We start from the raw sequence: 12,730 nt of genomic DNA, 5'->3' as shown, positions 1-12,730 counted from the left end.
AAAAAAAAAAAAAGAGAAAGGCATTTCCCGTTTTGAAACTGGCAAGAGACTGGGGGAAGATTTATACCCCCAACCGACAGGGTTTACAATTGTAAATTTTCCAAAGTAAGAGTTTCTTTTTTTCTAAGAAAAGGGGGCTCATGGGTTTATAATAAGAAGAAAACTTGTGAAAAGTTTAGACAAGCATAGAGGAATGTTAAGACCTTCTTGGTCAATACTATAAGTGTAAATGGTCCAAAGAGGGTTTTTTACTTTAAAATAAACAGGCTTTGTATTGGAGACCTTAACTAATTTTTTTCCTCTGTATTTTTCATTATCTCCTCATAGTCTTTCCCTTTCCCTCCCTTCCTCCTCCTCCACCTCCTCTCCTCCTTCTTTTCTCTCTTTTAATTGACAAAAAGATCACAAAGATAATTTACTACCATTTTTAGGAAATTAGACTTAAAATATGTCTAAACAAGAAACCTATAATATTGGTAAAGGTTTTCCAAGTTAATAAACTTCCCCATCATGTTATTTCATCAACATTTGTGGGCTTTAATTACACTACAGAAGTGCAGAGTAAATTATTGCTAGCTTTTCTAAGTGTTTTTTTCTCCTGTTACTGCCAGGAATTGATATTTAATTTAATATTGAGAAAATGAAAATAAAAATATTGATATAGTTCTGCTATATTTTTGTCTTGATATTCTGTACAGATAATTCATAAGTAAAAGGTACTGACTTTTGTCCTCTTGCTCAGAAGTATGCAGGGCATAGACTACATCTTTCTTTTCTGTTCCTCAATGAATTAAGTCAATGCCTCCACCCAGTGGGTGCTCCATAAGTACTGTACAAATTCACAAATTAATGACTGACATTGTAGGTGTTTGGTCTAATGTTAGTTGTAGGAACATTAGCATTCACCCTCACAGTATCAATTAACAGCCCTGTTCTTTTTATGAAAAATCAAGTTCCTTGATTTAGCAAGGTACAAAAGAATTAGAAGATCCTCTTCAGTGATAGTTTTAAAAGCTCATTTATACTAATCAGGATTGACCTTTACTAGTGTAGGAGTCAATTTTATGGGAAAAAATAAGTGATCATTATATTAGCATATTCTCTTACTGCTAAACTACTACCTTTTCTCTAGTATTATTTTGGAATGTCATTCAGATTCCTCTTTAAATTAATAGGTGGCCACTTGCCACCACTGGAAGAGCTCTGAGCTTCCTTTTGGTAGCATTTAAAAAACATTTTAATGTTTTATTTATTTTTGATACAGAGAGAGACAGAGCATGAGAGGGGGAGGGGCAGAGAGAGAAGGAGACACAGAACCGGAAGCAGGCTCCAGGCTCTGAGCTAGCTGTCAGCACAGAGCCTGACGCGGGGCCAAACTCAGGAACGTGAGATCTGACCTGAGTTGAAGCCAGACGCTTAACCGACTGAGCCACTCAGGCATTTTTGAAAAGATTTCTTCTTTTCTGCCCTCTTCCTCCTCCTCCTTCCTCCTCCTCCTCCTTCCTATTATTTTAATACAAAAGTTACCCACCCCTTCTCAGCAAACTTTGATAAACATGCCACTGTCCTGCTCACCACCCTAATACTGCTTCTGGGTGTGTGATCAGTGAGATGCATGAGGGGAAGGGAAGGGGATGTCTTCTGGGGCATTAAGAGGAATCTAAGAGATCGGGTTCAGAGTTCTCAGGTCTTACCTGGAACTTGGCCCGGGCTAACCTCAGATTGGATAAGACTGTGCTTTTTCCTTTTCCGGTGATGAGGACCACTGTCGAAGCTGAACAAACTTCATTCTGAGGCAGTTGTCACTGTTGGGGACCCTTCCTCAGGTTCATTGGAATTATCAACAAGTCCAGGGTTAAGGGGTAAAGGCAGACATACAAAAACTTGATACAGAGCCAGTAAGCCAGTGTCTTCAAGTGGAAGATTCTTTATATCAAATGAAATCTCAAGCAGAATCCCCACATGTAAAACAGTGGAGCTACTCAGATATGATTGAAATGGGGTGTTCAAAGATCACAGCCTATCATCTTCTATAACACATCTCCACAGAAACGTGTTGCTCTGTGAAGCAGTTCTAACCCCAGGATATCTGAACTGAAGAGTAAAAATAGGGACCAGAGAGGGCCTAGATAAATTTCCCAGGACCATACCATAAACCCCAGTCCCCTCATCTGAGGCCACAGGACTTTCCCTCCACTGCCTCCCTTTTTCAGAAACATACACACAAAACTGGTTATGTGGTCTTAAGTGCACAGCATACATATTTATTTTATATGTAATATTTGATAAGTCATCAAATGTAGAATGTCCCTGAGATGTCTATCAAAAGCCTATTCCGCTATTGTAATTTAGAAGCACTTAACATTTTGGTTTCCCAGGCTCACAGCTGGAGAGGAATTTTGTCTTAGGATCAATCATATCTTGAGCCTGACTCACATCTGAGTTATATGATATTTAGATGAGACTTTGGAAATTAGACTTTTGAGTTGATGCTGAAATGAGGTTTGGGGAAAGTAATTAATGAATTTGCATATGATGAGAACATGAATTTTGGTGGACCATGGGCAGAATGTTGTAGGCCAAATATTTCCTCCTAATATGATACATTAAACATTTTCTCCTCATCCCTCCTGATGTGTCAGTATTAGGATATGGGACCTTTAAGAGATAATTAGAGTTAATTATAATAATGAGTTAATGAGGGTAAGCCTCCTGATGGAAATTAGTGCCCTTATAAAAATTACCAGAGAAAAGTGTCTGGGTAACTCAGTCGATTAAGTGTTTGACTTCGGCTCAGGTCATGATCTCCCAGTTCGTGAATCCGAGCTCCACTTCTGGCTCTGTACTGACAGCTCAGAGCTGGAATCTGCTTTGGATTCTGTTTCTCCCACTTCTGCTCACCCTCACCCTCTAACCAACTTGTGCTCTGCCACTCTCTCTAAAAATAAACACTTAAAACAGTTATGAGAGAGGGAGAGCTTGCTTCTCTCTCTGCCACATAAAAACACAATAACTCAATACTCTGCAACCCAGAAGGGAACTCTCACCAGGTTCTGGCCAGCTGGCACCCTGTATCGTGGACTCCCAGCCTATCTAACAATGAAAAATGAATCTCTGTTGTTTAAAGTCACCCGGCTTATGGCAGTTTGTTACGGCAGCCCAAACCGACTAAGACATTCATGTTATCACATACCATTCTCACAATTAACATGATCTGTATTTAAAAGATACGAAAATTTACTTCAAAGATGTTATCTTACTGGATCCAGATTGCAAAGCTACTATATTCTAGAGTTCATATTTGAACCAAAAGTAGTGCGTTCCAGTACCAAACTATTCCTTAACTTACTCTTCCCATACTCTTTCTTTTGTTTATTAAATTATTGTGAAAAAAAAAAGAGTACACATGCTTAGATTTCTGCTCAGGTTCTTATCATTAAAACATAAGTACTGAATATGCATGGTCCTTGAAGTCCATATGTTTCCAGAGCACTTGGGGAAGAGGAGAATTACGTGAAATAAATCTCTGAATTCTGTCTTCAAAATGTTTATAATACAGTTAGAGAAATAAGACAAAAAAAATAAAATATATAAAGCTCATAAATTTATTTTTGTGATAGGAACACAACATAAGATATATCTCAGTAACTTTTAAAAATATACAATACACTATTCTTAACTATAAACACTCTACTATACAGTATATTTCTAGGATTTATTCACTTGCATAACTGAAGCTTCGTAGTCTTTGACTAATACCTTTTTGTTTCCCCTTCTCCCAGATCCTGAAAACCACCATTCTATTCTCTGATTCTATGAGTTTGATTTTTTTTAGATTCCTCAATAAGCAGTATCATATTTTATTTGTCCTTCTGTGTCTGGCTTACTTCACTTAACATATTGTCCTCTAGATTCATCCATGTTGTTACAAATGTCAGGGTTTCTTTTTTTTTTCCTTTTAAGTCTAAACAATATCCCATTGTAAATACATATCACATTTTCTTTATCCATTCATTTGTTGATGGAAATTTTGGTTACTTCTAGGTCTTGGCTATTGTGAAAAATCTGCAGTGAACATAGACATATGGATAGCTCTTTAAAATCCTGATTTCAATCCTTTTGGATATATATTTCTAGATTAAGATTTCTACATTATATATATGGTAGTTCTATTTTTAGTCCCTTGAGAAGCTTGTACACTGTTTTTTCCATAGTGACTGCACAATTTCATATTCCCCTCAGCAGTATTCAAGGTTTCCCTTTTCTCCACATCCTGGCTAACACTTCTTATTGGTGTTCTTGATAATAGCAATACTAACAGGTGTGAGGTGATACTTCATTGTAGCCATGATTTTCATTTTCCTGATATGTACTGATGTTCATATATCTTTTAATATTTCTGTTGGCCACTTGTATGTTTGTCTGAGGATATGTCTATTCAAGGTCTTTTTGTTTTTTTAAATTGGATATTTTTTAATTTTTAAATTTTATTATACTTATTATTATTATTGAATTGTTTGAGTTTCTCACATATTTTGGGTATTAACACTCTATCATATATGTATTTTGCAAACCATTTGATAGGCTGTCTTTTCACTTTCTTGTGTATTTATTTTTCTATGCAGAAGCTTTTTAGTTTGATATAAGTCCCACTTATTTTTGCTTTGTTGTTGCTGCCTTTGGTGTCCTATCAAAAATAAATTGTTACTAAGACTAGTCTGAAGGAGCTTTTTCCCTATGTTTTTATATAGGAGTTTTATGGTTTCAGGTCTTACATCTTAAGTTAATTTTGTGAGTGGTTTTAAGATGGGAATCCAATTTCATTCTTGTGCATGTGAATATCTAGTTTTCCCAACACTATTTATTGCAGACTATGCTTTCTCCATTGAGTATTCTTGACTTTTTTGGCAAATTAGTTGACCAGCTGCTCCTGGGTGGCTTAGTCAGTTAAGCATCCAACTTCAGTCAGTTCATGATCTCACAAGTTTGTGAGTAAAAGCCCCGCATTGGGCTCTGTGCTGTCAGGATGGAGCCTGCTTCAGTGTTTTTGTCTTCCTCTCTTTCTGTACCTAACCCGTGCTTTCTCTCTCTCCCAAAAATAAATGAACCTTTAAAAATATATTGGTTGACCATATATCTGTGGGCTTATTTCTGGGTTTTTTATTCTGTTCTATTGCTCTATGTCTGTTTTTATGCCAGTCTATACTATTTTGATTATTATAGCTTTGTAATATATTCTAAAGTTAAAATATTCCTATAGCTTTGTTATTGTTAAAAATATCTTTGGCTCGTTGGAGTCTTTTGTGAAAATTCTCAAATGAATTTTAGGATATTTTTTCAATTTATGCAAAAATGATTAGACCCATACGTTTTTATAAATAAACTTAAGATGGTTAATGTTTCAGAGTCAAAGAATGAATAATTAAAATAAGTAAGGTTAGGAAGGGGATATAAACTGAAAAGCAAAAAGAAACAAATGAACTTAATTGTACTACAAATGAATATTGTAATTGCATCCTAAGAGAGAAGAGAGAGCAAAGTAATTTTGCAACATCTAATTTTGTCTCTGTTACATGGCACTAAAAGTAAAAATTATAAGCAAAAGTGTTACTTTAGTCAGTAGTTTGGTTTGCACAAAGGAATGTGTTAGTAATTCCACATCCATATAATATACATTCTAAAAGTGAGCATATAAATATTTTGTGAATAATGAGAGCCAGGTTCCTGTCAGATGAAGGAGATAAAAATAAAGAAACAGAAGGATATCATTAGCCACGTGGTGTTGGGCTAGTATTGAAGATGTCAGTGTGAGTTCAGGCAATACATAAAACACGTAGGTAGGTAGGTAGGTAGGTAGACAAGACTAACTAATGGGTATGCACATATATATGTGTATCTATGGACATATGTGTAATTATAAATGTAGATATGGACATATCTTACTTCTGTTCTCTGAGAGTACTTACAAGTAGTGACACCTCGATGAGTATGCCTAAGACCTAGGTCATAGTTTATGCATTTCATTCCCAGTATGAGAAACTCAGGTTCCTTGGAGAAATGGTTAGTTTCAGAACTAGCACATATGTGTTCAAAATAAGACTAGAACCAAAATGAAACAGTGGCCAAAAAGTACTCAAAATATGATGGAGACATAAAATAGAATTTAAAAAACCTATATAGAGAAGCTACCAATAGACAATTTGAGCAGCTATTATAAGGATCCATTCTGTAGTAGATTTTTGTGTGAACAATAAAATCAGAATCCATGAATCTATACTGAAGAGCATGAGCAAATAAACATATAAATTAATAAAGATGAAAAACAAAAAATGATTATCACAACAAAATTACAACTTATAAAATTAATGATGAAAATAAAATTTTCCATGGCAAATATCACAATGATAGGTGTTATAAGCAAAATTCATCACAAGATGATAAAAAAATAATGGAAAAGTATAATAAGAAACAATCTCAAAAATCTCAGCAAAAGAAAATTTTAGTTAAAGAAAATATCAAGTTTATGAGAAACCAAGGAGGTACTACTAAAATCAAGTGACAATGTAACATAAGTAACAAAGTAACAATAACTAAGTGACAAAGTAACATAACTAACAGGACAACATGTACCTCCTGATATGATGCATTGAAAATACAAAGTTACTGTTGTGGCATTGTAGCCAAATTTGTGTAACCTGGATGTAATCACAAGAAAATATCACACAAATCCAAATTCAACAAAATAACTGCCTGATACTTTTCAAAAATGTAAAAGTCACAAAAGACCAAAGACAAACTGTTTCAGAAAAAGGAAAGCAAAATAATATGGCAACTAAATTTGATGCCAGACCAGAAAGGTACATCAGTAGGGCAATAGTTAAATTATGAGTATATCCTACAGATTTAATAACACTATTCATTTTTTAGCTTTTGTATTTTTACTGTTGTTTTTTAATTAAATAACTTTTGAAAAATATAGTTGAAAAGTATACTGTAATTCTTTGAGCTGATTTTGCAACGTTTTTAATTCATCTGAAAATTGTTTCATAGAGCATCAACACTGCTTATGAGGCAAATGAAATTTAAAACCACAGTGAGATATCACCGCCTTACACCCGTTGGAATGACTAAAATCAAAAGTACAAGAAATAACAAGTGTTAACAAGGTTATTGAAAAAAAGGAACCCTTGTGCACTGTTGGTGGGAATTCAAAACTTGTGAAACCACGTGGAAAACATTATGGAGTTTGCTCAAAAATTAAAAAATGGAGTTACCATATGATCCAGTAATTCCACTACTAGAGTAGTAATTCCTCTACCCAAAGAAAACAAAAAAGGATATATGCACCCTGTGTTTACTGTAGCATTATTTACAATACCCAAGGTATGGAAACAACCTAAGTGGTCATCAATGGATGAATGGGTAAAGAAGATATGAGACACACACATACACACACACAAGCATGCATGTGTGCACACACACGTGTGCACACACACGCACGCACACATGCTCAATGAAATATTATTCAGCCACAAAAATGAATGAAATTTGCAACATGGCTGGAACTAAAGCATATTATGCTGAGTGAAATAAGTCAAGTCAGAGAAACACAAATATGATTTCACTCGTGTGGAATTTAAGAAGCAAAACAAATGAACAAACAAGGAAAAATGTAGACAAACAATATATATAGACAACAAATTGGTAGCTGCCAAAGGGGCATTGGGTTGAAGGGGATGGTGAAATAGATAAAGGGAATTAAGAGTACACACTTATATCGATGCACATTAAGAAATGTATAGAATTGTTGAATCAGTATATTGTACACCTGAAACTCTTATAACTATGTTAATTATATTTCAATAAAGAAGAAAATATAAGCATTAAAAAGTTAGGAAAATATTAATCCTAGGCTGAGTTGTACTGTGTCTGTTTTCTTAAAGAAAGAAAATAAATACACAGGAGTCATTTCAAAAAGTTTTCAAAGATGAGAGAGGATTTGTGTAGGACTTTGAATAGAGAAAATGCGGGTGTCGCTCCTCTTGATATAAGTGATTATGCAAGTGGAAGAAGGGCTAAATACAGAAAATTGGTTTATGTGAGAAGTTAGTGAGGATACAAATGTCTCTCAAGGAGTAAATTATATTCTATGATGATAACTAAAGATGGCAGCGACCAAGAGACCACATTCGACATTCTTAAATATGTCTTAAATTAGATAAATTGCTTATAGTACTTGCTGTGGTCAAAAGTGAATGTATACACTTTGTTATAAAGCATGTTTTCCTAAATGATGAATATTTATCATACTCAAAAAGTAATAACTAAAATCCAGAAGGACAAGATGGCAAGCAGTATAGAAAACAAATAGGAAAAATGAACCTACTATAAATTATTAAGGAAAGGGGTGGAGGAAAATAAGCCAAGTAACTTTTTAAAAATACGTATTTACTTATTTTTGAGAGAGAATGAGAGAGCACTCATGCGCTGGGGAAGGATAGAGAGAGAACCCCATGCAGGCTGCGGGCCGTCAGCACAAAGCCCAAAGTGGAACTCTATCTCACAGTTGTGAGATCATGACCTGAGTCAAAATCAAGTCAGAAATTTAAGTAACTGAGCCACCCAGGTGCCCCTCTGAGTAATTTCTTAATATCATTTTAATTTTGAGTTATTTTATGAAAAATAAAAAAAACACTAATTTTTATGACAGACTTATTTAGAGATATAATGCCAGGAATAATATTCACCTTAGAAGAGTATGTATTGAAAATAGACATAATTCTGAATCAGTGGTTTGAAGAACAGAGTCTATGTTCCCTGTTTGCCTAACAGTATAGGATACTGGCAGGTGTTTTGATGGATGTAAGTCCTGTTTTTCTCTTTCCTGAAATGTGATGAAGTAATAATAACATTGGATTGGGGAGTATAACTAATGCAATATACATATTTTTATGTGTTTCTTATAGGTCATTGAAAACTTAGAATTTGTTTGTGTTTTTGTTATTCTGAGTCTCTGTGACTTTGTTTGAAAATGAGAATGATTATTATGAACCATAAAGAGGTTTTGTTTTTTGGGGTTTTTTTTTTTTAGATTCAAATTGAGTAAATGTGAGAATGTTTTTTTTAATGCATGGAGCTTTATGTAAACATACTTCAATGGCAGTAGTTGCTTTTTTAAAGAATAAGCTTCCTGATGATAGGAAACATCTTATACTTTTTTATTAGCTCCAGCATTGGTCATGGGGCCTAGAGCATGATATGCATCCAGGCCATCACTGACTTCTGTTATATACACTGGAGCATGGATTCCTATATTTCAAATTGTAGAAATCATGTGGCACACGCACTTTTTTTCCCCATAATTTTTTATTGTCAAATTGTTTTCCACACAACACCCAGTGCTCTTCCTCACAAATGCCCTCCTCCATCACCACCACCTCTTTTCCCCCCTCACCCTTCCCCTTCAACTCTGAGTTCATTTTCAGCATTCAATAGTCTCTCAAATTTTGCATCCCTCTCTCTCTCCCCCTCTTCTGCTCCCCCTGGTTCTCCATTACGTTTCTCCTGTTCTCCTGTTAGACCTATGAGTGCAAGCATATGGTTTCTGTCCTTCTCTGCCTGGCTTACTTCGCTTAGCATGACACCCTCAAGGTCCATCCACTTTCCTACAAATGGCCATATTTCATTCTTTCCCATTGCCATGTAATACTCCATTGTGTATATATACCACATCTTGATCCACTCATCAGGTGATGGACATTTAGGCTTTTTACATGTTTTGGCTACTGTGGACATTGCTGCTATGAACATTGGGGTACATGTGCTCCTATGCATCAGCATTTCTGTCTCTAAGATAAAAAGCTTCTGCAAGGCAAAGGAAACAATCAAGAAAACTAATAGGCAACCGACAGAATGGGAAAAGATAGTTGCAAATGACATATCAGATAAAGGGCTAATATCGAAAATAAACAAGGAACTCACCAAACTTCACACTCACAAAACAAATAATCCAGTGGTACACACACTTTTTAGCTTTAGTGAATGGATTACACTTTGAAAATTATTGTAAATACTTTACAGTGTTTTCATTATTCAGAAAGTTGTTAATGATTTTGCTCTTAGCAGCAAGCCCCTACGTACTACTTAAATAAGTAGATGTTGGCACATCATAGCACTAAAGTGAAATGGAATTACTTAACGTGTTCTATTTTATACTATTGGATATGGGATTTTTTGTGCCATTATCCTACTTTTAATTGTTAATGTCACTCATGTCTTGAAACAGACTATGTGATAGCAATTTCTAAACAGAAGTTAAGTGAATATTCTTGTAATTTAAATGTAATGCACATATATGTCCAATTATTAAGCTTTACATATAAATGTCTCTTTTTAGGGGCAATTCTTAAGGGAAATAGCCTTTGTACACCTCTTAGCTACAAATCATCTTAGTTTTAGAAGAATATTGTAATGTTTATGTGGATAATTTATTTTTACTTATAAAATAATTCCATATGCTGTGGATATATATAATGCCCTAGAAATAAAACCTAGCTTTTTTTTCAGTGTTGTTTTTTATGTGAGTGTGATTTGATATGGGCTATACTTTTTTCTGGGCTAGATTATACTGAGTAAAACTGTATATGAATTATTCAACAATATGTTTTTCAACATCTTTTTATTCCACAATATGAGAAACAAATTTCCTGCCACAAATAATAAGTAGGTTTAATGTGCTTTCCTAGAAGAGTTTAGATACAGTTCTAACAAGTAAGTTTCTAACTTTTCTTTGAATAATCAATTGTTGCAGCAGAAATTATGTCTGGAATTGAAACACTAACACTATTTAATATAACAGAGATTATTTGCCAATTTGTGCTCTTCATTTTCCCAAACCTAGTAACATCTTTGAAAAAGTGGAATGACAGCTGTCAGGTATCAGTGACATATAGATTCATCAAATCACTAAATATATCTTAAAATAACATGGCATTATTTGATTTGATACTCGCCTTGTTGGGTTCTTTGTAATTAGTGAAAGCAAATTGCTATTAGAGAAATGGGCCAAGAACATTAACAATGTATGCACAATCATATGTGTAAGTTTAGAGCTTTCTGGATATTTGGACGTCATTCTGATTATTTATTTTAAATGCTGTAATTAAATGCTGTAATTTACAAAGTGAGCAAAATAACTCTCCTAAGAATTTGAAATAAAATTCTTGGCTAACATCAAAGCTTTCACACTATTCCAGAAAATCTGCATATTCTGATGTTCTTGGGTTGAATTCATTACTAATATAAATGTTTAAGACTTGTTGATTGAAAATATATCTGATTCCAAATACTGTGTATCTTTTTAAGATGAAATTAAAGTAATGTGAAACTTAGTGCATATTTCATTTAGAAAATACTCATTCTATTCTTACAGGAAATGGCCTACTTTGCTTTCCTTTTTTTTTTTAATTTTTTTAAATGTTTATTTTTTGAGAGAGAGACAGACAGAGTGCAAGCTGGGAGGTGTAGAGAGAAGGGGAGACACAGAATCTGAAGCAGGCTTCAGGCCCTGAGCTGTCAGCACAGAGCCCCACTCAGAGCTCAAACCCACAAACCATGAGATTATGACGAAAGCTGAAGTGGGACCCTTAACCAACTGAGCCACCCAGGTGCCCCTTCTTTGCTTTCCTTTTTAAGAAAAACACACATTATTAATGTAGCCAAATGATAGTTCTGGAAACAGAAAACAGTAAGTAGGATTAAGGAAAATAAAAGAGAAAAATATAGACCATTTTAGAACTGTATTAAAAGTCCTAAATAGCATATTAACTACTTGAAAGCAATAGAATATTATATTATATAAATGTATTACTGGGAATATGCAGGCTAAAATGTTAAAAAAGGTGGCCCTAAAAGTAAGTGGTTTAGTAATGACAAATATTTAATAATATCTCATCTAATAGTCAAAACAAGCATGGTTGGAATGCTTCTGTCATTTGTAAAATGTGCATTCCAAGGATGTTACAATCATAAGAGGAAAGAAAGTTTAAAAGGAAATTACCCAGAAGTTGGTCACATCACTTCTACTGACATACTTTGTCTTTTTTTTTAAATAGTTTATCGTCAAATTGGTTTCCATACAACACCCAGTGCTCTTCCCCACAAGTGCCCTCCACCATCACCACCACCTCTTTCCCCCCTCCCCCTTTCCCTTCAACCCTCAGTTCATTTTCAGCATTCAATAGTCTCTCAAGTTGTGCATCCCTCTCTCTCCCCAACTCTCTTTCCCTCTTCCCCTCCCCCTGGTCCTCCATTAGGTTTCTCCTGTAATCCTGTTAGACTTATGAGTGCAAACATATGGTTTCTGTCCTTTTCTGCCTGACTTATTTCGCTTAGCATGACACCCTCCAGGTCCATCCACTTTCCTACAAATAGCCATATTTCATTCTTTCGCATTGCCATGTAGTACTCCATTGTGTGTATATACCACATCTTCTTGATCCACTCATCATGGGATGGACATTTAGGCTCTTTCCATGTTTTGGCTATTGTTGACATTGCTGCTATGAACATTGGGGTACATGTGCTCCTATGCATCAGCATTTCTGTATCTCTTGGGTAAATCCCTAGCAGGGCTATTGCTGGGTCATAAGGGAGTTCTATGGATAGGTTTTTGAGGAACCTCCACACTGTTTTCCAGAGTGGCTGCACCAGTTTACATTCCTACCAACAG

Source organism: Suricata suricatta, chromosome 15, assembly GCF_006229205.1.
Source record: "Suricata suricatta isolate VVHF042 chromosome 15, meerkat_22Aug2017_6uvM2_HiC, whole genome shotgun sequence".
NCBI lineage: Eukaryota > Metazoa > Chordata > Mammalia > Carnivora > Herpestidae > Suricata > Suricata suricatta.
The sequence above is the reverse complement of the archived record's forward strand: the minus strand, read 5'-3'. Positions refer to the sequence as shown.